Source organism: Archocentrus centrarchus, chromosome 14 (assembly GCF_007364275.1).
Source record: "Archocentrus centrarchus isolate MPI-CPG fArcCen1 chromosome 14, fArcCen1, whole genome shotgun sequence".
In the NCBI taxonomy this organism is placed as follows: Eukaryota; Metazoa; Chordata; class Actinopteri; order Cichliformes; family Cichlidae; genus Archocentrus; species Archocentrus centrarchus.
The window spans coordinates 29733391-29760869 of record NC_044359.1 but is presented as its reverse complement, the minus strand read 5'-3'; the positions used below and the strand labels follow the sequence as shown (position 1 = coordinate 29760869).

Sequence of the window (27479 nt, the reverse complement as noted above, 5' to 3'; positions counted from 1 at the left end):
ATGAATGGGTGAATGCAAACATGCTGTATAAGCGCTTTGAGTGCTCAATTAGAGCAAACTGTCAAGGATTAATAGATCTTTAAAACAATGTCTGAAAACCAGTCTAACTACATACTGTATAACATGTTCAAACTACTGCATGCAGACTCACACTCTCCTCTGCACCGCTACACTGGTTTGGAGGTGGGTTGCAAAGAAGCTTGCAGAGGCATCAACAACTGAAAACATACAAAGCAACTGAAATAAGCACCCTTTATGAGATTTTCTAATAGGATGCAAAGAGAGGTAATAGCTAAGCAATCAACTAAAAGATGGAGAACAGCTAATCTCAATAATATGTCACTTTTGTGCACGTAAGGAGAGCAGAGAAGGCAGCAAGTTAAGACTGAGGGAGGAACTTGATGAGACTCCAAAAACAAAATCAAAGGCAAAAAGTAATTGTTGGATAATTTATCAAAACATTTTATTTTCTTGAACAACCATACAATATGTCACAGAGAAAAAAATAAAATAAAATCACAGAGGGATTTAAGACAGGTCTGGCTCAGGTTTTTTCTTCTATGTGAGTTCTTTTTCAAACAGTAAGTGCAGCATAAATCAAACAAGTCAAGAGGAAAAAGAGCATCATTACACCCTCCAAATAATACTAATAATGAGGACAAGACACGAAAAACCTCGACGCCATTAAAAGTCACATCCCTAAAAGTCTCTGCAAAAGTGTCAAGAATTACAACTACTGCTAATGCTCATCATAAAATCACTAATGCCTCACAAGATTATGTATTTCATACAATGGAAAAAAAAAAAAAAGTTAAAAAACATCTCGTATTTATCTGTTAGATACAGTACAAAGACATCATTCCATTTCTGTTACCAGTAAACTGTGGTGAAATGGTTCTAAGCACCAAATGGTTGGTTTGAATTGTATCACTGACTTATGTTCATATATCATTATATGCTGTTTAATGAGGGGGCACTGAGGCAAGGAGGGGTCTAGCACCATGAAAATTAAACCACCCCCCTGATTGCACTTCCCCTATCAACACATTATGATCATACTACATTTTTAAAATACCTTGTAGCCCCTTGTCAAGTGAAGTATCCTTTGATATGCAATAAATATATAAGAAAACAACAATGTACAGTATAAATAATGTCACAATTTACAATTTTCCATTTTCTCTGTGATCCAAAAAACTGAAACTGACAAGAAAAAAAAAAGGAGGTATAAAAGTGGGAAGGATTTCCCATTGCAGTTATTTAAACTAGAGTGAAACAAGATATTTTAGGGTGTATCTTAATATAGCAACAACAAAAACAAATGACTGAGGTGGACAAGTCCGACCATAGACAAATTTAAACTTTTGATTGAGAACAAATCTACAGTCTTCTAGCAAACCTGAAAACAGATACATTATGTACATTGAATGGTGTGCACAGACTAATGAGGGCAGAGGTGTGACGTGGAAGAAGTCATTCGTGGGGATTTTTATTATAATGGTTACACAACAGTGAGGCTGAACATCCAAATTCAAAAACGGGCCCATGTGAGTGCAGCGAGCAGTAAGGACACGGCAGGAGGAAAAGCTGCAGAAAGTACTCTGAAGCAGCGCTGGGCCGATACATCACGGTCACAACCGCGTCCGCATCACATTACATTACAGAGCACGCATGTGGAATTCTTAGCTTGAAGCTTAGCATCCCAAAAAATACACAAATTTAACGTGTCTGTGACAAAAGGAAAGAAAAAAGAAAAAAAAAACACGATCGCATTAAAATGTGACTTTAAATCACAATTACAAATCATACACGAGTTTCACGTGAAGCTGTAAAAACTTTGGCACGTTTTGCAGCTAAGTCAAAGTGAATGCACAATGCAACAAGATGATAAAAATGATAAATGTGCCATTACTAATATAAGAAACAAAATAATCGAGACAATAAAAATAATCTGATGTATTGTTAAACAAGGAAATCTGGGCCTTTCTTGGGTTACATTCACGGGCTCTGCAATGTTCAATACTGTTCAAAAGTTTTGGGTCAATTTTTGAAAAAATAAAATAAAATAAAATTACTTAATTATTAGTTTAATATGTTGTAAATGATAATTAGTGAGTGATGGAATCATTAATTATACCTCATTAGTGTCTACACAGGTGTACAGAAGGCTGTTTTTGGGACTCACGTGTTCCAGTGGTACATTGTGTTACCTAATACAGGTTTATTAAATTAAATGGCTAAAGGAGCATGCTCAGAAGCACTTAATTTGTCCAATCCCCTGTCTGGAGCATCAGCCTTTGTATGTCTGATTATAGCTGCTTCATCAAAATGGTTGCGTTCTAAGAAATGAGGGCTATTCTATGGGAGAGCTGCTAAAAAGATGTAAGATTTTGTACAACAGTGTTTATGACTCCTTTCTCAAACCAGCGCAATCTGCCTGTAACTACAATGGAAAGAGAAGTCGGAGGCCTGTGTGCTCAGCTAATGAAGACGCCAAGTAGAAAAGTAGGCACATGGGTCCTTATCTGGCAGCTTCAATAGTGCCCAAAAAAAATGCCTGCCTCAGCATCCACAGAGAAGAGGTGACCTTCTAAGCAGTGTTACAAAGAAAAAAGCCATAAGATGGGCAAAAGATTAGATGCTGAATAGGAAAATATGGCTTTTTCTTCAGAACCCTGCTTGGAAGGCCAGAATTCTGGAGTCACCTCTTCACTGAGGCTGGTGCTATGTGGCTGCTCCTCAATGAAGCTGCCAGATGACAACCTGTGAGCTGCCCGTTTCTCAAACTAGCTTTTTTTTTTGCCTCTAACTTACTCGTCCTCTTCCTCCTGCGCACCGCGGTCTCCAACATCTCTGTCCATTCTGGTTAGAACTGGTTTGTGCCGTTTACTCTGGAAAATTTTGGATTAAACTTCCGTTTTTGTTGTGTGCCCATTTCCTCAAAGACTCAAATAGCCAAATTTACTGCTTCTCTTGTTTTGGCAAGCCATCGTCACTATGTACCAGTTACATTTACAAAACACTCTGATGACCAGTTAGCATGACAAAACTGTAACAGGTAACACTATGCAACACGGCTCTACTAAAAGCAATAATGATTTGTTCCATCAATCATTAACTGTCACTTAGCACGCAATATTTCTGATCACATTTATGCCACATTCTTTCAGAAACAAAGACATTTCTAAACAAACCCAAACTTCGGAGCAGTAGTGCATCAAGCTGGAAATACCCACACGCATGAAGATGGACCTCATCAGGACCGACAATCGGGGCAAAATGCAAATACTGGCGTGCCCTGCAGTCTGCTCATCTGTTTCACCTCTCTGGTTTTTGCATTGCAACATTATGATTGTGTGCCCCTTTGGACATTTTACTTCACGAGCGCCGTAAACACGAACGGCGACCCCTGCTCTCTCGCACCCCGTCTATGCACACCACTGCGTATTCCATAAATTTATTCACAATTTACAATTATTCATTTTCTCTGTCATCTAGAAACAAGAACATTGCAACAAAAGGAGGTATAAAACTGGGACTGTTTGCCCATTCCAACAATTGAGAGAAAAAAAAAAAAAAGACATCACGATGTCTGTTTCCTCGATGTATCATCGAACCACACCTAACACCATTTAGACTTGTGAAAAAGCCAACGGAAAAAAAAAAAAAAAAGAAAGTTCAATTTCCTTTCTATACACTTCATTTCCAAATAAGAATGAAACTGTTTTAGTCCTCTAGGTAAACCCGTATTTTAGAGACATAAAAATTTTTGATTTTGTCTTTTTAATACTTACATAAAACCCTTTGTGTGTGTTTAATCTTTTAATTACCTCTCCTCTAAATACAGTTCACAAGGCCAATGTGGTGTACTTCTAGGCTGGTAAAACTTTTTTAAGTATCTAACGAGAATAAATAAGATTGGAATAGCACCTCAGAGAGTTTACAGACAGGAGTTACAAATGTCAGAGCTTTTACCTGAATGCAAAAAACAAAACAAAACAAAAAAAACCCAGAAAAAACAAAACAAAACAGGAACCAGTACGATGCCAAATGTGACAATCAGCTACTTCTCTTGTGAAGCGATTCCCCTGCTGGTACATTAGAATCACAGCAAATTCATGGACAGATAGAATAACTAGATTGGTGTAAAAAAGGTTCTACTGAATTTGCATAAAAGTACCTGAATCAATACACAGAACTGGCTACTTGACGCTTTTGAATCACAGCAGTGTCCGTTGAAAATATAATCACCTGATTTTCAGTGCTAGCAGTGCTCACATTGTTTTTTTGTTTTTTTTTTTCCTGTACTTATCTAAAATGCTTCTCATGAAAAGTACCAGTCTAGTCATTCTATTTCAAAACACATGTCCAATCAGCAGCTGGTATGGGGAAGACGGTGAACTACAGTTGGATTGGCTGAGTATCCATACCTTATTGTGTGATGTAAACAATACTGAGTAAACGTGATTGGCTGATTGAGACAGTGTTTGCAGGAACAGATTGCCTTGAAGGCAACATTTGTGCTGCCATTAGAGTTTTGGTTTATGGCTGAAAGACACTGTGGAGGAGTCCTCACTTTGAGAACGGAGTTGGAGTCTGAAGGAAGGGAAAACAGAGGGAGAGATTTGGAAAGAGCGCTTCTCAAGTATTCTTTACATTATTGCTGACCATTTTCTAAAGCAAAGGGCGTTTTCAACTGTAAATCTGCAAGTATGCGAAAATAAGAATGTTGCTTCTTTAAAGGCACCAGGACAGGGAATGTAGTAGACTCCCTCACGGTACCAAAAAATAATAATTCGAATGCTAATTTTTCAAAATGCTCGGGAGTAATGACAGTTTTAGTGAAAATAACAAATAGCTTATTTGACATGTATAATGGTGGATGAAGGCCATTCTAAAGAAGATTAAAAACAAGAGATCTGTTGGGCTTTAGATCGCTGCTGTCAAATGGTTTACTTGTACAATATGTGATATAGTGGGACAGAAACTTATCCGGCTGTAGGTCAACCATCACTGAGCTGATGCTTACTTATAACTAAAAGACGACAGTCAGCGGAACTAAAAAAAAATATACATATAAATAATAAATATGACTGAACTGACGCATTTCTATTGAAGAAACTGAAAACCCTTTTTTGCTGAACATAACTTCACTTACTAAAGCGGGATTGACATCACAGTCAAGGGGCAGTGCCACATGTGCAGGTACATGTACACCTCATCCAAACCAGTATGCTTTTCTTTTTAATAATGACCATTTTAGGCTAAAATGACAAAAATTTTCCCCATTACTAAATCTGATTGCAGAGTATAATTTAGATCATTCTCTGCAGGGATAATACAGGACAAGCAGCAGCATCTATGGTGTGACGAAGATGCTCTAACTTTGCAAAGTGAAGCGCTGCAAGCAAACAAACCAAAACATTCGTTTTCCAAGTTTATCTTTTGAGTTTTATCAAATTTCAGTGAATTGTTGACTTTTCTCCTAAATTTAGTCTCAGAAATTCTGATTTTCTTTTGTTTGTTTGAACCTCCCCCAAGTGTTACTTGCTCAGTTAGGTTGTTAAACAGATAAAGTAACTGATAGTCATAATTTTGCTAGTACAGTGCTGCAAAAAAGGATTTGCTCCCTTGCTGATTCCTTAGTTTTTTGCATATTTGTCACACTTACATGTTTTAGATCAAACAAATTTTAATATTAGACAGATAATTAGATAACATGAGTTGAAATGATGATTTCATGTATTAAGGGGACAAAGTTATCCAAACTTACCTGGCCCTGTGCGAAAAAAATAATTGCTTTCTAAACCAAATAACTGGTTGTGCCAACCTTGGCAGCAAGAAATGCAATCAAGTGTTTGGGATAACAGGTAATGAGTCACAACACTGTGGAGGAATTTTGGCCCACTTTTCTTTGCACGGTTTTCTTATTTTAGCCACACTGGAGGATTTTCCAGGATGAGCGGCCCATTTAAGGTCACGCCAAACATCTCAAGCAGATCTAAGCCCCGACCTTGGCTAGACCACCTCAGAACCTTAAATTTGTTTTTGTTTTTTTGGAGTCATTCAGAGGTGGACTTCCTGGTGTGTTTCCGATCATTGTCCTGTTGCATAATGCAAGAAAGCTTGAGCGTCAAAACATTAACTGATGGCCAGACATTCTTTAGGATTTTATGGTAGAGAACAGATTTCATGGATCCATCAATTACGGCGAGCCGTCCAGATCCTGGAGCAGCAAAGCAGCCCCAGACCATCACACTACCACCACCACGTTTCAGTGATGCTTTTCATGAAATTCTGAGGTAGTTTTATGCAGGGACTCAAACCTTTCAAAAAGTTTGACGATTGTCTCGTCAGTCCACAGAATATTTTCCCAAAAGTCTTGGGTATCATTGAGATGGTTTTTGGCAAATGTGAGAAAGAATTTGTGCTCTTCTTGGTCAGCGGTGGTTTTCTCCTTGGAACTCTTCCATGAATGCCATTTTTGCTCAGTCTCTTTCTTATTGTTGAATCATGAACTCTGACCTTAACTAAGACAAGTGAGGCCTGCAGTTCTTTAGATGTTGTTCTGAGTTCTTTTGTGACCTCCTGGAGGAGTCGTCAATGTGCTTTTGGAATCATTTTGGTAAGCCGGTCACTCCTGGGAAGGTTCACCACTGTTCCAAGTTTTCTCCATTTGTAGATAACGACGCTCACGGTGGTTCACTCGAGTCCCAAAGCCTTAGAAATGGCTTTGTAACCCTTTGCAGACTGATGGATCTTTTAGCCTGCTTCACTTTGTCAGACAGGTTCTATTTAAGTGATTTCTTGATTCAGCAGGTCTGGCAGTAGCCAGGCCTGGGTGTGGTTAATGAAACTTAATTCATAATTCAAAATGTGGTTAATCACAGTTCATTCGTGATTAACATAGTGGGCAGTTACTTTTTCACATAGGGCCCGGTAGGTTTTGATAACTTTTTTCCCTTAATATACTAAAGAACTCTATTTTGTATTTACTCAGGTTATCTTTGTCTAATATTAAAAATTTGTTGATGATCTGAAACAGTGTGACAAAATACAAAATGCAAAAAAAAATAATATAAAATAAGTCATACTGACCAGCACAAAACTGTCGTAGATTTTCATCAGCTCTTCTATCCGATACTGTTCCAGCACCACTACTCCTGTCATCGATGGGCTCTTGGCTCTGGCACAGTCCTCACAGTGCACCACGTAGGTCTTCTTACTACTGTTCTCACTGGTCACAAACAGCAGGTTAAAAACCTCCACCTGCACAAACACAGTGCAGTCAGCGCCACTTTAGTCAAAAGAAGAGTGTTTTTTTTTCTCTCTTTTTTTCCATTTCCATCTGCAGTTATTTATATTTGGAGGCATAGCTCTATTTGGGGACCTTCCAGCCCCTATGTGCATAGGAAACACAGCAGCAGAACCCCAGCACAGAACAGAACAGAGCAGGCTGCTTGTGTCAGAAACAGCATGAAAAGGAACAGCTGCAGCAGGGGGGGGGTGTTGCAAAGCAGCTTGAAGATATGCAGCACTGTGGGAAAGCTAAAGCAGCACAAACAGGATGTTCTATGATAGACTTTCCAATTGGTTGTGTAAAAGGGTGTCAGCTGAGCAACTTTATAGCCTTTCTAAACTAATGCGGTGCTCGACTTTTGGAACTGGGGTTCATATCATGCTTCAACTGCTTTCACACAACAGAAGAGGCACTCACATCACACTCATTGCAGTAGTAGGCTGGCTCGTCTTTCACACGGCTCTGGTAACAGATTTTCTTCCCCGCAGCCACCAGCTGGTCTCTGAGAATCTGGATGTGCTTGATGGACTGCAGCAGGCAGTGTCTGAGCAAGAGAGAGGGGCAGACCGTGAAACATGTAAACGAAGGCCCCCTCACTCACACGCACGCTGTACATGCACACATCTTACTTGATCATCTTGAAGGTATCCTGATCTGTGATTTTAATGGTGCGAGCCACATTCCAGGAAACGTGGATCATGGGAACGATTGACTTAACCTTCTTCACCTCGTTCCACTCAAAGCGCTCCAGGGCGAGTTGATATTGGTATGCTGGGAAAGTGGGGAAAAAAAGAGAAAAAAAAAAAACATAAAATAGTGGCGTGGCTGGAGAAAAAAAAAGGCAGCAAAGTCAGAACAGCATAATGAAGTAGTAATTTTAGGCAAAGAGGTTTGAAGCTGCTGCTTTTGGCTCATATTTGGGTCCTTGTAACTCACAGTTGAGAGGTCCCACATTCCAGGCAATGTTGTTGCACCAGCCCACAGCCTGGACCCAGTGCACAGTCCCTGCATTAATCCACACCAGGTCACCTGGCCTCTGGATGAAGCGGTACACAGGGATGTTGGAACTGTAGAGATCTTCTAGGACTGGCCACCAGGACCCTGTAAGGTAGTCTACTCCATGCCTGAAGGAAAGATCAAAGCAATTTAGTTTACAGTGACATCTTTTTTTTTTTTTTCTTTTCAACGTGTTTCAATTTAACAACCCTTTTACTCACTTTTCACATAAGTTGTTAATAGATTCCCAGTAGTGTTCATGGACTGCAAACCACTCGCAGTCACCGGGCCCGATGTTGATGTTAACTGAGCAGAAATTGTTGTTTTCCTGATGACCTGACGAGAACCACAAGCAGTCCCGTTTGCTGAAAAAGCCTCCCTCATTTGCAAACACTTCTAAAAAAAGCAGATAACCAATTCCTGAAGTCAAGACACACACACACACACACACACACACACACACGCTTACCTGGTGTGCGGCTGCCTGGCACCTTCATGTAAAGCTGGACGGTGTTCATGCCCAGGATGGTGTGACCGACGTGACTCAGCATGTTGTTGCTAGATTCCACCCGCATGAAAGCTGGCAGCTTCAGCAGCTCCTGCAGCTGGGGTTTCCACCTTAAAAAACCAAAACCAAAAAAATAACAACATGGAAGGTAATGTGAGACACTGGATCCTTGATTGGTAAGTTTAATATGATCTTACCTTTTAGGATCAGACAGATCTATGTTGGTCCCAAATTTAATGATCTTTCCAACAGGTTTGTGCTCCGAGCTGCGGAAAGACAGAAGTCTCACATGAACACGGTTCACTATAAAAACAGCGACTTTCCATACAAGCAGATCCCAATTTTTCACTAACCTCGGAGAGGTGTTGGCATGAGCAGGGTGAGCTTTGCTGAAGATGGATGCAGAACTGGCTTTTGAGGTGTGATTGCCTTTACTATTGGATAACGTCAGAGCAGCTTTTGTGGACGCTGACGAGTTTGACGTCTGTTCTCCTTCCTCCTCGTTCTCGCTGTCCTTCTCCTCCTATAACACATCTGCATGAGCTTAGCTTATAACTAAAAACAAACATCATTTAAAGGCAAGTCTTGGACAGAAACACCTGTGAATTAAATCACTTTTTTTTTAACCTACATGTGTAGATTGCATCACTCCAGACACTTAAATTATTGAATACTAACTGCTACATATTTGCTTACAGTCTTTATTTAAGGTATTTTATTCTAACACCTCTACAGTACTACTAATGCTGTAATGCTATAAAGGATGGACTAACTCACAAAAGCTCCCCAGTCCATTTCACCCCAATTCCAATCTGGTCCCTACACCCTCCCACTAATCTTTCCAGTTCCTTAAGGATCGCTTAACTGAGGGGCGGGAGTTTTAGCTTTGCATGCTCTCGCCGTTCTCGGACAGAAATATGAATTTCCACTCACTGGATGCAGTGTTTTATACTGCTGTCAGATCTCAGATATCATGCCCATAAATACACCTAACATATTTCAGTTTCATTCAGGCACTGAAAACAACATTTCCAAAATGTTCCCACTCGTCATCATTCTTTTCAAGGTTATTATCAAACCTCGGATTACATTCATTCATAAACTTCTGTTTTTGCTGTGCTGGATACATGAAAGCACCTGCAGGCTTTATTCTTCAAGTACTGTGGCAGCAGCAAAGGGACACCTCAGATTTCTGCCCCTGGTAATGCGTACAAGAAGATCCAAAACACTGCCTTCAAATTCAAATCTCAGCCATAGTCTATTTATTTCTGCTAAAGACGGTGCTTATTTGTTTTGCATGTGTAGCCTTCATATCGGTCACGAAAGCCTGCATCGATGCGGACTTGGTGTTGGGAGGGATTTAAAATTAAAGTTCATGTCGGAGACCCATCACACAAATGTGCACATAGAGTGCAATGATGCAGGAGCTGGAAGGGAACTGGGTCATATACTATTGCTCATGTCCTCTATTTGATCACCCCCCTTTCCTCTTTAACAGAGACAACTATATAACTTACTTATACTGGCTGGTATACATGGGGATGTATATGACTGCATCTGTTTTGCTTTCAACTTGATTGTAACACCCTGGTCTAGCAAATGTTGCTGAACTTGAGACCTCAAGTGACCCTTGATACTCAAAAATGATACTGAGGAGTGAAGAAAAAAAAAAAAACCCAGCCAAGTGAGCATTTCTGCTTTTTTTCTTTACAATCCATTTAGACAAAAACTGGAATAAAAGCGGGTGCAAGTCAATAACTCAGCCAATGATTCAACTGCCCAGGATTATTTTGGCACACGAGTAACATGAGAGGATGCCTACCTCCAGGCTCTCCTGAAAGGTGGAGGCCTGGTACTGGGCGTATTTGGCAATGGTGGTATGTGAGCGGCTGCTCTCGCAGGGCCACGTCTGAGTGGAGCCACTTGGATCCCAGTTCTCATCAGCAGGCTGCTGAACCTGAGTCCTCACTTCCACCGCGTGGTCCGAATTGGCCTCCACCAGAGATTTGGTCGAGAACAGACCGAGATCTCGCATAGGGAAAGGAACACAGAGATAATTACACAAAACTCTTTATTTTTTCCCCCCCTGTTTTAATTACGGAGGCTGGTGCAGAAACAGAAGCAAAAATCTACTCTGCTGATTGTAAAGTGAAACACTGAAATATGCAAATGCATTCAAAGCAGCAATCATCCAACAGTGGTTGCCAGGCCGTCACATTGCGGTTGAGCTTACATGTTTTGCATTCAAATGTGAAAGAAGAAGAAGAAAGTGTTGTGTGACTGTCACAATTAAAAATAAACAGGAACAGCAGGATAGAGCACAAATAAAATGGTAAAATTAAATTTCCACCACTTCTACGACAAACCAGTTTTATAATAACATGCTGTATTTTTATCTGAACACTGAACAATCTAAAAGCCTTATCACAACAGTGGAGCTTTAGACTCACTAAGGCGGAGGGAGCCAGCGAGGCCTCTGATGACTGTAACGGCATTTTTGGGATTGGTGCAGAACTGAAGCAGAACTGGAGAGAAGGCGTCCCTCTTGCTCTCCAACTGTGAAAACAGCACAGGGTAAGATATGATGGGGTCTGAAGGCAGCGTTGGAGTACATTTCTCTGGAAACCAAATAAGACGTCCCGACAGTAGGTTTGAAAAGGATAGCTCTCTCTTGCTAATGAGTAAATGACCCAAGAAATAGAAGTGAGCTAAACATTAGCACTGGGATTTGCTGCACATCATCAAAACTAATTTCACTGCAACCCATTCAGTTTCCATGAAGTTTCACTGTTAACTTTTCAAAAGGTTAGCAAGGCCAGAAAGATTTTGGCCAAACCGGTGGATCAACTGATGTTACCGTCCATAGAACTAGCTTGCTAGTGTGGCTGGTTAGCTCACTTGTAAAGTCAGGTTATTTGAGCCCCATTAATAAGCTCATACTCACATAGATGCTTGGTGTGGGAGGGTTCAACTTATCCCGAGGAATGGGGATCTCGACAGCAATGTTGGGTTTAACCGAGAGGGCGGGAAGCAGGTACGACTCCCTGAATTGCCTTTTCACACTTACCCCCCTAGAGAAAACAAAGAGATACCAGAGTGTAGACGCTCATCGACAGGACTGACTAACATTAGACTGGCTGGTAGAACATTTGTACTCACCTGCAGGCTCTGATCACTTCAGCGGCCGTGTTTGTGATGCTGATCTTGGAAAGTGGGATTGGGATTCTTTGCTCCTCCACCTCTGATATGTTGAATGTTTGCCTTCCGCCGCTCTCCACTTTAATCAAGAGGATCTTCAGCTCCTTAGACAAGCCCATGGACAACGCTTTCAGTTTCAGCGGGTCCACTTTACTTGCTGGTGTAGGAGGATCTAATTTGGATGCATTTGTTGATACAGCTGATGGTGCATTTGAAGTGATGGCGCCTGCGTTTCCAGCTACACGGGCTGTCTTGCTATCTAACTGAGCAACCTCTTTCCTCTTATCTGTTGTATTTAAATTCCCAGTGTCCACTTTTTCTCTTTCGCTATCTTTGCCACGTGGGGTTTGATTTTCCTGAGGAATCTGGCCCTTCATGCTGTCTTTGACAGGTCTGACTGAGTTGGAAATAAGTGGCACTGAAGATAAAACGTCGCTCTCTTTTGCATCTTTAACTTCACTTGTTTTAATTTTACAGCTGATGACCTTGTTTTCTTTTCTCTTTATTTTAATCTTGATCGTTCCTTCTCCTTTTCCATCCTTCATCTTTTGTTTTCTCTTTTTCTCTTTACCTGTGTGTTCTGTCTTTTTGCCATTTCCTCTCTCCTCCTCGATACAGGCAGCTTTCTTCACCAGCTTCATTACTGCGTGTGTCGTGGTCAGAGTCAGCTCTGCACTCAGTGACCCATCCAGAAGCGACGGCTCTGTCCTTTCCCGTGGGATCTCCCTATCGTCTTGTTTCTCTTTATTATCGCTCTCATTTTCCTCCTTTTCCTGCACCAGGGCGCTGGTGGCTGGCTCACTCACATCTGTCAGACTGTGGAATTCTGCAAGTGTGTCTGAGGTAGTGTGAGTTGGCGACTGATTACTGGGTTCGGAGGATGCTGTAGGACTGGATATGGGGGACAAATCCTGATTCTCGGGACAGTGGATCTCTGGGCCGAGTGCAAGAGAGGACGAGTACTTCACTCCTTTTGTGGCACCAGCAGGAGGGCCTCCAAATGGTCCGCCTCGACATGCAACCCTCTGGCTTCCGAGGAAGGTGGCCAGGCTCTCGAAGACGTCATCCAAACCTGTGTTATCCTGGTGAAGCTCATGCAGGAGCGAGCCAGACATCTTCTCACTGCTGTGTGTCACCTCTTCCTTTTCTTCGTCAGAAGCTTGTTCAGTTGTACAAGGTAGATCAGAGAGTTCAGACATGCTACTGTGGGAACGATCATCTGTATTGATACTATCAATGCTTTCACTCTCTACAGGAGGGGGTGAAAAACACTGAGTGGGGCTGGGCTGGAGGACTGGTCTACTTATTACACCTTTCTCTAGCTCCTCCTCATCATCTCCAAGAACTGACACTGGAGAGCCCTGCCAGCTGAGCACAGGAGGTGTGTTGGCAAGGTTGTCCCCCATTTCCCTTAGATTTCCCAGCACAGCCACAGGCTGAAGATCTGGGGCATTGAGAACCCCTCCCTGCCCACTTTGCTGCTCTAAGCTAACTGAACACGTTGTACTGAGAGGCGCTAAGGCTTTAAATAAGAGAGAAGGGAGTGTGTCATCTGGCTTTGCTTTTGGTTCATCTTCCAGTTGGGATGAGACGACGGTGGATTGCTTGCTGGTTTCCTTGGTAAGAGGGCATTCTGGGGGACTACTACTCTTTTTGGGCATTTTGTGATTTTCAGATTTTGAGAATGGCTGCTGTGAAGTGGACCTGGGATGAAGGGTACTTGTGGATGACCTGTGTGTAGTCTTATCTGCTTGTTCATTCCTCTCCCTGTGCTTGTGCTTGGGGGGTGACTGACCCTGATTTGCTTGGCTCAAAGTCTCCGTTTTGGCCTCTCTTGGACAGGAAGCAGAGATGGAAGAAAACATTTCCTGTTCTGTGGCTTTAATTTTGAAGGCTAATTTACGTTCCCTCTTAGATGCTTTATCTCGTTTCTTTTTCTTCTCAGCTAGCTTTTTCTCCTCTTTTTTCTTCCGCCTTTTTCTGTCCTCACCCTTTCTGTCTGTCTTCAGAGCGTCACCCTTTTTCTCCTTTTTCAACAGCTTATATTTTTGTTTGTATTCAGATTTTTTGTCTTCTTCCAACTCCCTCTCAGGCTTGTTTGCTCTCAATCTATCGTGGGGAGAATGTCGTGAGCAGAGGAGTTGTGAGGTCTTCCTGTACTTGAGCTCTGAAAGCCTAGATTTGGAACCAGCACGAGGTGTCGGAGACATACTTGATGCCAGGTTGGGTCTTGGAATGGCACCGGGACTTTCTTGGAGATTTAGCTGCCCACTGAGGCTGGGACCACGCTGCTGAATGACTGGTGAATCTTTTCTGCCACTAAGCGTTATGTATGGAGAGGGACTGGAAGGAGAACCTGTACCTCCATCTTTAGGACTGCAGAGGACAGATGAGTATTGAGGAGAGTCTACACCAGACTTGGAGAGTGATGGATCTCTTGAATTTGTCCTTTGATGAATGCGCTGATTCTCCTGCAGAATTAATTTTACATCAGTAAGTTTGTGCTGTTGTATTGTACTTGCACTGCTTGTCAACATTTAGGGTCATACTAAAATCTGGGGATGCGGAGGAAAAAAAACTATACAGATACTAATAATAATCATTATTATTAAGCCAGTTAATTTACATTAGCCCTCGTCTTTTCACCCCTGTAGCTAGGGCATACAGATCCTCAGCATGGGTGGAGGAAAGCCAGGTTAATGTTTCCATCTTCTCAACTACAAACAATATCAAAGTCACCAGATGATGACCCCTTCAGAGCACCATAATACCATCCTAAAAAAAAAACAAAGTGAACGCCAATAATAATAAAATAAGTAATGAAATAGGAAATAATAACGTTTTTGGGCAGACAGACAGATATTATGCAAATGCCTAATGCCACCTAAGTACCTTCCCTGTTTCTATCATTTCTATTATTCTCATTATTTTATTGTTAGAGGGTTTTAGAGGGTGCTCTCTCACATGCAACGTCAGTACGTAACAGTTGAACTGCTTCAAAAGTAGCTACTTACTGTGCTTTTTTTGTGATGATGGTTCCGTAAGTCCTTTTCCTCCAGAAGGTGTAGCGGGGCGTTGTGCTGTGGTGCTCTAGGCTGGCCTGTGTGCCGTTGATGGTTATGATGATGATTTTGGTGGCTGTAAGGCACACGGGTGTGGTCTGCTGGTGAAGATGAGATTTTCCGTTCGACCTTCCCTCTGCTTCCGTGATGCGGTGGTCTGCCGCCGCAGCTCTGGTTTGACAGCGCTTGGTCGCTGAAGCCGTGTCTCCCAGCTCGCAGTTTAGAGGTTTCCTGCAAATGGGAAAAACCAGTGGCAGAAGTCAACGGTCGTGTCAAATTTGAGGAATAATCTAAATTGTACAAGCTCACCTGTTGCTGTGTTGTTGAGGTCCTGTGTTCAGAGTGGTGGCAAGGACCCACCCTGTCACTGGGAGGCTTCCAGTCATCCTGGTTACAGCGCTGTTGGTGAGGCGGTGATGGGGCATGGGCAAGTAAAGGAAAATGCCTGGATCCAGTATGAGAAGCCTAAATGGAGAAGAATAAATATCCTTTCATATAAAATGAGATTATGCCAATAGGTGGGGCTGTTACACAGAAATTAAACACCATGTAGCATATACAGAAGTGGAAAATAAACAGTAAGGACAAATGAAATTATCTGGATGAATTTAATAACACTGTTCAAAATTAAAAAGGAAAAACCTTCAACATGCATAGCTTTTTGACTTTCAAAGCATTTCCAGTCTCCAGCTTTGACGAAACAAGAGTAAATATTATTCTAAAGCTATTTCTCATTAAAGCTCTGAGTAGAGAGGCTATTATCTTTATTGTTTCTAGTAGTATTATTGCAAGCATTAAACTGACCCTGAAAGCATGGGCTTTGGGGAGCTTTGTAAGGCTTTGAGGAGCTCTTGTAATGAGGCCTTTCACAAATTCATGTGTTTTAAACAAGGCATTTCAAGGACCTGCAGTCACTGTGATATACAGGTTGTATATCACAGTCATTTTTTGTGAGGTTATTTAATAGAAAAAAGAATGTTGTACTCATACATAGCTTACTGTGCAATTACACCATCCAAAAAAAGAAATAACAAAAAACTGATGGATTCTCATAAACGTGGAATTCATCCATTAAAAACACATAGGAGCAGGTGTCAATTTGTGGAAGCCACCATGTTGCCCCACCGTCTTGAATAGAGTAGCACCGAGATGGACATCGCTGTTCCGCCAAATCGCGTTTTATGTATGTGGCTAGAGACTGGCCACATGTGTAGTACACCAAAGGTGGAAGAGAAGAGAACTTACAGGCGTTTGTGTGCTGTGAGGCAAATTTTCATTTGTGTCTGCACCTTCAGACACAAGATGCGAAGGATCGAACCCACGTTTTATCATCTAAGAAGGGGTCCCCTTCACCAAAGAAGCGAAAACGTGATGAAAAGAGACCGGTGTTGTGCCAAAAAGTGATCGTCTGCCAGAAAGTGACTTTTGATGTTTCTATGTGTAATGTATTTGCTCATATTGGTGAATAGAGTGTAGTCAATAGGATTTATGAAGGGCTTAGATATAAAATGAAGAAATGACCTGTTATTCAAGTATGTTTATGACTCTGCATTATTGCACGTACATTATAATAAATCCAGTCCTCTTTGGTCACTTAAAATATCTTTATAGAGTGTAATGTCATATTTGTTCTGCTTTCTGCTGCCCTCTTGGCCACATATCTCTTTAAAAATCTGGCCAATCGCAGTTTTTACCCTGATAAATAAAGAATATATAAAAACCAAAAACTGATTGCAGCTTCTACCTTGTCACAGAAATGTTGTTTCTCACTCAAAATGACTTGACATCATTCACGAGAGATGTTTTTGACGTATTTTACACAGATTACAGGTCAGCAAGTCATTTATAACAGTTTAAATATGGGCAATTATTTTCTGGCAATCGCTTTTTGGCAGACGATCACTTTTTGGCACAACACCGGCATGTGGATAAATTGTCATCCTCTTCTTCCTCACCTCAAGCCTCATCTCCTGAACTGAAATCAGGGCTCTATTACAGGAAAACGTGCATAAACATGTTGATTTATTCCCTGTATTGTCCCAGTTACTTATTGTGAGCAGATTAGACATGCGGCACCTGTCTATGGACAGCTGACAACCAGCTGGCTAAACAAGGACGACAACAGCTGGTTATAAGCTAATGCTATGCCAGCTAATGTCACACTTCCCCTCTCATAAACAGGTTGATTACTTTCTCACATCGTGTGAAAGTTTATTCGCCAAGTGTCCGAGTCCAACAATGTTAGAGCCACTTCAAAGAAAGTTTTACTAACGCCGCTGATAGTAGTTAACAGAAGCTAACAGCAGATAACAGCAACAAAAACAGCAGCGCTTACTGGCAGAAAAGTTCAGCTGTCATCAGTCAGAAAGTGAGCTTCACTGACTCATCAATTGGTATCAGACTCCTTTCACAAAGCTTTACAGCCTCCTCCAGAGTAAACAGATGTGGACACTTCTCACCCAGCATATTGACTGAAGTACACAGCAGACTGACAGCCTGCTCACTACAGATGAACGGAGGCTGCTCCGTCTAAACTGAATGTTCTTGATCTCTCTTGGTTGACTAAACCTGTCTGACCTACACTGACCACCGTAGCTCGGATTATGCGCTTGAATTGGGAGGGGTAAGTAAACAGAATTCAGTTGACTGCAAACTACAATCTACTGACATCTAGTGGTGAGATTTTACACACTGTCCCTTATAACTAATGAAACAACGTTTACCTGATCAGGTCCAGAGTCCCTTCTCCTCTTAGCAGGACACTCATCCCGGGGGGGTAAAGAGAGCTGTGGGGGTGGACTGTGGTGATGCAGTTGCTCTCGTCGCTGGTGGAGGGCTGGCCGTTTCCAAGGTCCTGTTCTGTTCACCACTCTTCCTGGGAAACTCCTGCGGGGGTCGGAGTGGCCCCATCTCTCTGGCGTGGTTCCCTGAAGTTCCCTGTTGTTGCGATGCAGGCGAGGACCCCCAGTCTATTGGGAAAAGAAAAAAAGACGATCAAGATTCAAGATAAGGTCTTTGCCACGACGGTACCTCACCAAAGAGTTGCTGACATTATTTTGCCAGTTTGCGTAGCGTTCCTCTGGTCCCGGCAGATAACCGTTGTTGCCGCCATCTCGGTTGTGGAATGGACGCATGGGGTTGTGATGCCAGTTCTGGGCTTCAAACTGCAGCTCTTTACCATCCCAAATTCGTAACAGCTGCCTGTGACCCTTTGAGATACCTTTATCCAGGGCATGGTTGATTGTTCTGTCCCCCCTATGGAAAAACACAACTAAACTCAGGATCATGTTATGGACAGGCATTCATTGGAATTACACCACAGTACAACACAAACTAGACTTCTCAGGTCAATACTCATTTCCATGATGGCATCAAGTGTTGTACTGTTCGGTTTCTCAAGTACGAGTGAAGTTGGCTTAGAGAAAATGACACTAAGAAAAGTAGTTTCAGTAACAAACCCATCACAGCGCACAGCTCGAGATCAACACAAAAGCGCAGTGCAATGTGATTGATGAATATACTGTTTTACTCACCTGTTATAAATACGACTTGATAGTGAATGATGTGGCTGTTTGCGCCCTTCTTGCAGCCTGCAGTAATTAAAAAAATAAAAAGAACAGGAAATCTATGTTGTCTTAATTTAGTTCAAGAGATGTGACACTTCTGCTCACAGCCTGAAGTCAGGTTAAAGCCCAATCAAACTGCCCAGCCATCATTTTCTCTTCGAGTCTTTTCTGTAAATAAATGCTTTTTCTTTAGATGTAGCTCGCTGTTGATGGCTACTTCGGAAATGCTCATAAACGAGAAGTCAGTTCAGGAGCGTTTCCTTAACAATTAAACAGGACATTTATAAAATCCACGTTTTTTTAGCAGTAAAACATCTTTGCCCACACTGAATTGCCACATCTTGTTCATCAAATGCCTCTGTGAGAATCATTTACCCTACTGCTTCTAAAGGTTTTAACACACACACACACACACACACACACACACACACACACACACACACACACACACACACACACACACACACACACACACCAGAAGGACCTGCTTAAGAACCACTAGTTTAACCACACATGGTAACCACTATGACTCAACTACACTTTGTAAACTTTACATGGTGGACGCTAACGCACAGCCAAAGATTCAAACAAGGTCAGTAAGTAATAATATAAATAAGAAATGTACAAATGATCATAATAAGCTATTATGCTCTACATAATATAATATGCTCTACAAACCTGGTTTCAGACAGTACTTTTTAAACTGGTGGCTCTGTATGATGCGAATAACAGCTTATATCCCTTATATGGTCATCTCATGCACACAGCTTTGCCTGTGAGCACACACACTCCACCTACCTGCTGCATTGAGGAGCAGCCAATCAGACGAAAGTTTGCTTAAAGGGCATGGGAAGGGACCTAAAATAACTTGTTTCAATCATTAGATGAACTGAGTGCCTGCACCAGGGCTCAATATGAAATACATAAAGATTATATTGAAATGTGAATCATGCAAAGCTGCTCTAGTAGAGCCCAAGAAGATTGGGCAATTTTATGTCTTTGGGTTGCACCTCTCTATCAGATTTCCAGGTATCTATATTGCCAAAACTGCGCATAGCTGCAGTTACAATCACATTCAGCTGCTGCAACTGAATAGCTAGACTGTCTTCTGCCAACTGCAGCTGAAGATGCTATAGTTTATTTTACCACAAGCTCGCCTGTTTAAACCACAGATGGGTTCATTCCCACAGCTGCAGATGAAGTGAGACCTCTTCATGAATATGCTCATGAGAGTTTCAGTTTATCAGTCAGCCACATGAAGCGATGCTTATCTTGAGTCAGCTTAGACAACAAAGGCTGAGGTCTCACGTGCTGAAGGACCCCTGTTTGAGGAAGCTTGAGTTTCAAGTTCCACTCTCGATGGCCAGTGAGCTTAAATTCAGAAACACTCATTTTTATTGCATTTGCTGTTTTAAGTGATGCAGCCTCAGACAATGAAGTTTGCTACAGCCTTACTGGTTGACTTGGGGGGGGGGGGGGGGGGGGGGGGGGGGGGGGGGGGGGGGGGGGGGGGGGGGGGGGTTAACTACAGTGCAGTATATACATAACATGTGTTATCTACTGCATATGAATTATGTATATCCTGCAAATGAAATATTGTCCTGCAAGTGACAAAAAGTGTGGGTTCTGTGTGTGGGTCGGGGTGGTGGTGCTGACCTTTGTGTGTGGCTCCAGGGGCGAACATTTACAGGAGCCCATTGTCCTTTGTTAGGTCCTCCAGCTGAATAGGAGTCCCATGTGTTACGGCCAGGGTAGAGCTCTGCTGGGTGATACATGCAGCCTGGAACACACATGTCGTGAATGTATAAGTTGTGAAAATACTGACACAAAATCAACATGTAATATTTAAAGACTCTGTATAAAATGCATTATGTAAGTGATGCTCCATTTAAATTTTAACAAAAATTTTAGCACACTTACAGTAGCTACAATATCTGCATATGCTGCATACACTATACAATGCCCATCACTATGCACTGTGCAATAATTTGCATTTGTATTTAATTCCTATTTCCATACCATGTATATCCAAAAAAAAAAAAAAAAAAAAAGGGAGGCTTTAATTCTGTGATACTTGTACCTCAGGTTGATGCAGCTCTGGCTTGTAAGTGCAGTAAGGACTTTGGTGATAAACTCTACAGTAGTGAAAATGTGAAGTATGTCTGCTTTTAAATAGTCACCGCACACACACACTTACACACATAAACACACCCCCACACAGACAGCACAGAGAAAGACAAAATATTTATGCGGTTACCAGTCTTGGTCTGTGTTTTGGAGGCCCTCCACTTCACCACCTGAGAGCAAAAAAGCAGCCTGTGGACAAAACACGTGGTTAAGTGAAACGTTCCGTTTAAGGCATTTTTCCACAACACATGCATTTCTTCTGGCTGTATAATAAGCTTTTTTTTTTTTGTCATGTGGGTTTGTGACTGAACTGACGCCACACTGTCATTCTGTGTGTTCCCGGTAGATTTAATTCCGCGCGCTGAATTTCTGCTGCCACTGTATCTGCTCAGTGGGTAATGCCATCAGTCAGCCAGAGCTGCATTGTGCTCTCAGCTTCTCTCTAATCACTGCTACCCAGCAGCCACCACAGTCAGTGGTCATCCAGTGATGGGGGGGGGAAATAAAAGAAACACTGCAGTAAGACCACGGACCATGGCAACCTCACTTTGAAGACAAAGAGGGAAAAAAAACAAAAACATGGTGGCCTGCTGTAGCTATTTTATCACCATTCCTTCGAGCCACAAGTCCCTAATTTACTGACAGAGCTGGTGGTCGATGTGGCTCAAATCAACAGCAGACATCCACAGTAGGGGTTCAATCCAGCCTTCCAGTTTGATCATCTGCTAGTTCAGAGGCGGCTATACTTCCCTATATTCCTATTAAGCCACTAACTATACCAATTCAGGTGTTTTGTCAGACGTTTGTTTTTTTTTTTTAAGTGTCTGATCAGAAGTCCCTAATTCTTAGTTCCACTTTTAGCAATGAAAGAGAGCATCTTGCATTGCTTAAACAGAATTGTTACATATAGTCCTTTCATTAGCATGGACAGAAAAGATGTCCTATTGTCTCTAATGATGATCCACTTTACTGCATGGCTGGATTAGCTTCTTTCTCACAAACTGGCATGCAACGTTTTACCACTTCCCTCATTCGTGCCCTCATTCCTACTATAAGTTTTTTTTTTTCCATGGTTTTTTTGTGTGGTGAGACTGTTGCAGCTGTGCTATATTAACCTTTCTGTGAGTGCTGAATGATGAAGTAAGCAGCTCTTCAAGGGACCGTTTCCAAACCAGTTGCTAGAGCAACTGAGGCCAGACAGTCTCCTACTGCTGTAGCTCCAGGCTTTTTAGACTGAACTGCAATTTAGATGTATTTTTAGAGCAAACAGAGAGCACAACAGGTCTTTATGTCCATGGCAATATTGCACCGCTAACGTGCATGCTTTCATTTTAACATATAGAGCTTGTATGACATCAGTCGCTATATAAAGCCGTGCAGCAGACAGTAACGTGTCTGCTAACATCCCACTTCCAGTTCTGCTAAAATCTGCTGGTCCAGACGCCGGCGTTCTCACTCTGCGTCTTTATCATCACGGTAAAAGTTTCTTTAGTTGAGATCTTTGGTTGCATCCATACATTTTGAGTGTTGTGGTTGATCCCCAGTGATTACTTGCAAGGCAGTGTTTCACTGTTTGCCCCTTCACAACATTTGTAGACAGAGTGCTGCAGTTGCCACGCTTGTGAGCAACGGGGCAACATTACGCAGGCCATCTGGTGTAGACCCTCCCTGTTACAGTGTTTGTAGGGGAGCTGTCAGTCAGCAGCAGCAGCAGCAGCTTATATTTGACTCCACACAACAATGGCTCTGTGCCTCCGAGATTAAACCCATGTGTGCAGAGTTTAATTCAAGGCATCTGGAATTTAGCTCTGAGGCCACATGATGTCATAATGCAGAATGGTTAATTTGCTTTAGGTTAAACTCCTGCACAGCAAGATAGCCCCAAAGAAAGCATGCACAATGGCAACAGTGTAGTATGTAAAAGTTTACTGTATAAAATTACAACATTACTTTTAGGCCACTACAATCCTATCTTTGATAGGTAGAGCGTAATGGTCAATGCGCAGACAGGTAAAACCCTTCATTTGTTATAAAGGCGGGTGATTAGTTGACACCCTTACTGTTCAGTTAAATCCACTATCTGTCCCTGCCACCATGAAAGTCAGCCACAATAAACCCACATTTGACTACTTAAAACCAAATATAGAGCCCGTGTGTGTGTGTGTGTGCATCTCCGACACCAATCTTACCTTCCAAATAAGTGCTGAGGAATGGGAAGGGGGAGAAGGTGGACTTTCTGGTCCAAATTTGATGATGCTGTCAGGCAGGAATAGAAAGACAGCAGACCCGCGCAGTCCTTGGATCCCTTTAAATAGACATCCTCATCCTCAGCTAGCTGGCAAACACCCACAGACACACACAGTAAAGAGTCTGAGGAAATACCATCACCAGTTGGTGCACAGATGTAAATATAAGGAAGTGTTTATTGTTTCAACAAAAAAAAAAAAAAAAAAAAAAGGGGGGAAAAAAGGGGGCACTTTCTCTCTTCCATCCCTCAGGTATAGCTGCCATTCTCTTTCTGCTCTTGTCTTTTACAAAATCTACACTGCTGCAAATCTGACCCTCTCTAGACAAAGAGACAGAATGAAATGAGGTTGTAAGAGAGGGGAGAGGACGCATGGCCCAGAAGCATTTGAACAGGCTGGCAGGCGTTCTTTTCTCCTGCCTTCCCTCCTCGCTGGTCTGCCCTTTTGCCTTTGCTCTCTCTTACTTGTTTCAACAAGGCTCGTTTTTCTTCTCCCCCCTCTCTGGTATCCAATATCCCAGCCTTTCTCTTCCAGGCAATCTGTATGGCTCTGCCCAAGCCTCACCCTTCCTTTTCTCTGCACGCTGTGTCCTTGTATCCCTGGCAACCAATGATATCATTTAGTCCAGAGCTGGGAGGAAGGCCTCAAGCAAGGAGGGGAGTTTTTGCATTGTGTGTGAATTTTGACATAGAGAGAGATAGATGGTGGAAGGTGTTATAGGATTTAGTGTATGCTGCACATTTCTCTGTTCACTGTCTTCAGGCTCCGGTGTTGTTACAACGCAGCTCTGTCGGCTCCAGAGATCTTCAAATTTGTGTCATCCTTGGGACGCTTCAGAAACAATCTGTCAAATTCATGCAAATCTCACACACCACTGCTGCAGTGACCTGCTTGCATATGTGCAGATCGTTCTGCTGAGGCTCCATCATGTGCATGTAGCACTGCTCCTATACCATAAAAGGAAGGATGGCTGCCTCTGGTGGCTCCTATGCTAGCTAACACAGAGCAGAGACGTGAGGAGAACAGATGAGGGGAGGGTGTGTGAATGGAGGAGCAACAATGTATAGACAAGACAAGAAACCGGACAGGCACTCATGCACGTGCCCGATTTTATTGGACGCGGCGTCGCCATCACAGAGAAGAACGTACAGTATGAGGCGAATATCAATCACATTTCTAAAAATAACATCCCCGCAGCCCCGCTTCCCTCTCTGCTCTATCCCCCTTTCTGTAATAGCAGCTTCTCCCAGTGTATGCTCCATAAAGCACAGCCCTCAGAGGGGGTGCTGGAATGTACCAAGCAAGGTCAAGAACAAGAAAGAGGGGTGGCTTTTGCAAACAATGCAAAATGTACAGCCTTTTTTTTCTCCTTAAACAAAGACAGTGAAGCAGAAGTGAAGAAGACACTGGATGCATGCATGTGTGTGTGTGTGTGTTGTGTGGTGACAGACAGCTGGGTTTGTGGGGAATGGTAACCCAGAAATGCACGTGTGCAGGTGGTTGCCTTCACTAATCCTTTCAACTGAAAGCATACACCAGGATCATGTTGCACATTACTGACAGTAACTCCAGATTGCTGGTTTTTCCTCGTTAACAACACTCACAAGGACTCTTTCTAGTGTCAAACGTGATCCGATTATTTGAACACAATCATTGCACGGCCAGAGTCTCTGTGTCAAATATGGTGAAGAAACTGAACTTTCAAGCGCGGCCAGGCACGTACAGCAAGTGACACAGTTTCGACTATTAAGGCATAATCACAGCACTTAGTTGCACTGGAGAGCCTTACTACTGTACACCTCCCTCACGCTCACACAGAGGATATTCAACAGTTTAAATGTTCCATAGAGCACAGATGCAACCATAACAAGAGTGCAAACCGCAACAGTTCCCTCCACCCCCATTGCATTTCTGTTCTTGCGCATGCTGTGGTGCCTGCACGTGAGCATTGCATGCGTGCGTGCATAGTGTGTGTGTGTGTGAGAGAGACTGAGGGCTTCATGCATGAACGTGCAGCAGTCCTGCAGACACAGTCACACACACACACACCACACACTGCAGTATGTTCATCCAACACAGATGGTTCAGGCACAGTGACACAAATGACAACAACAATGACAAGGAAAGAACAGCTGCACACACACACACTTTGCCTCCGCTGCATTGTACACAAGCAAAGCGATGCATTCCAGTCAGACATAAATGCACATCCAGCCCCCCCCCCCCCCTCCCCCTCCCCACTTGCAGTCCTCTTCTTTTTTGATTTTTTTTACCTTCTTCTTTGTTTTTGTTTTTGTTTTGCTTCTCTCCGGATCCACACGCCCCTCCGCTCCCCTTTTTTCCTCTCCCTTTCACTCCTCGCCACCTTGTCTCACACGATCCTCTCCTTTCTTCCCCTTCTCCTCCTCTTCCTGTTTCCACTCCACTCTCTGATGCTGGGGCTCTCGCACTAGACCGATCCATGTGCAAAGAAACGACGGGGGGCGGCCGGCACGCCGCCAATCACAGGGCACGGAACGAATGAGAAGCGAGAGTTTTCTTATCAAACACACTGTGCAGGGTAGAGGAGGGGGGGGGGGGGGAGGCAGGAGGAGGGGAAACGGCAGACAGAGAGAGAAATAAAGAGCCCCTCTTTATTTCTCTTCCCCTGTGTGCGTGCGTGCGTGCACGTGTGTATACGGAATGTGTGTGTAAGCTGGAACAGAGCCAGTACAGTAGAGGAGATATTTAAATCTCCCCACAGCTGTAAAATAATCTTTGGGTGCAGATGCAGAGAAATGTTCCTTAAGTATCAATGCTTGCTCTACTTTTTGGCTTTACACACTTGTCTATACATTAAATACACTCTTTTTTCTTCTTTTTTTGCATTACAGCAGTGCTCTTTCATATGTTCTTGTCACCACATTTTTTTTTTTTTTCAAATCCTCAGAAAACATAATATAACGGAAATTAAAGAGTCACAGGAGCGCAGTTTGAGTGTGTGTCATTTCTGTGGCTCTTGGTGGGGCTCGATACCACCGGTGTCTTTCTGGATGAGCTGAGACGCGAAGCAGAGTGAAATGGTGACAGACAGGATGCCAGTGTTGGCTGAGCTCAAATGTCAAGTGACAGGATAACCGGGGGGAGGTGGAGCTACAGCTTTTGGTTCATGAGGGAGGGTCTAAGGCTTTGTGGCTTAACAATGCAAAGCCACCGCTCACTCCTCCGCTCATTTCACCCATCAGCGACCAATAAAAAGCGGTCAGAGCTCTCGGCCATGAGTGCGCGGTGAGAGGCAGAGACGCAGCGAGAGCTGATGAGGAGCCAGGCGAGTGTAAAGAGTGAAAAGGTGGAAGCAGACTGCTGACAGATTTTTTTTTTCCCTTTTTTTTTTTTCTTTTCCCTAAAGTGCCTTAGCAACAGCCCCCGATCAGCTCAAAGTCTATTGGTCAGGGCTCAACCCCATGTGGGTATTTGGACCAATCAGCAAGCTTTGCTGCAGAACTAAGCAGGGAAAGCCTCACAGGCTAGAATTACCTGCTAAATTATGCCCCCTGGTGGCTGCGTGAAGGTCTGCAATCTGTTCTCTGTTTTCGCCTGGGTGTTGGGAGCATAAATCCTCAATCCTGTAACTTTTTTTTTCTTTTTGGAGCCTTGCCTTTGATCTTCAGAGGAGATTGTGCAAATGATGTTTATAATAAACCGAAGCAAAAAGAGGTAAACAAAACCAGAGATGGGGAATTAAAACATATGTAACACTGTGTAATTTCATGCAGTTATCATCAGAGTGGACATGAGGCAACGCAACAGACGAGTCTATACTGCCTCCATGTGGCTAATATGCAGTATTGCGTAATGACAAATATTCAATCTTGTGTCAGTGCAGATTGATGCTACAAATGCAATAGAATACATAGGGATGTTTTACGTGTGTATTTTTTCATGTATTTAGAAGTAAGTCATGCATTTAATTGTTTTAATGTGCTGCATTATATTTATATTATCCATCCATCCATCCATCCATCCATCCATCCATCCATCCATCCATCCATTCTCTTCTCTCGTTTATCTGGGGCCAGGTTGCGGGGGCAGGAGCCTAAGCAGAAAAGCCCAGGCTTCCCTCTCCCCAGCCACCTCCTCCAGCTCATCTGGAGGGACCCCAAGGCGTTCCCAGGCCAGCCGAGAGATATAATCTCCCCAGCGTGTCCTGGGTCTACCACGGGGCCTCCTTCCGGTGGGACATGCCTGGAACACCTCACCCAAGAGGCGACCAGGAGGCATCCTAATCAGATGCCCGAGCCACCTCAGCTGGCTCCTTTCGATGTGGAGGAGCAGTGGCTCTACTCTGAGCCCCTTCCAGATGGCCGCACTCCTCACCTTATCTCTAAGGGAGAGGCCAGCCACCCTTCGAAGGAAACTCCTTTCTGCCGCTTGTATTTGCGATCTTATTCTTTCGGTCACTACCCAAAGCTTGTGACCATAGGTGAGGGTAGGAAC

At 42.9% G+C, this 27479-nt stretch overlaps 1 pseudogene; it reads right to left on the bottom strand.

The window, feature by feature from the left end:
- Positions 1-438: 438 nt before the first annotated feature.
- Positions 439-23088, bottom strand: LOC115791582 (uncharacterized; annotated as a pseudogene).
- Between the last annotated feature and the right edge of the window lie 4391 nt (positions 23089-27479).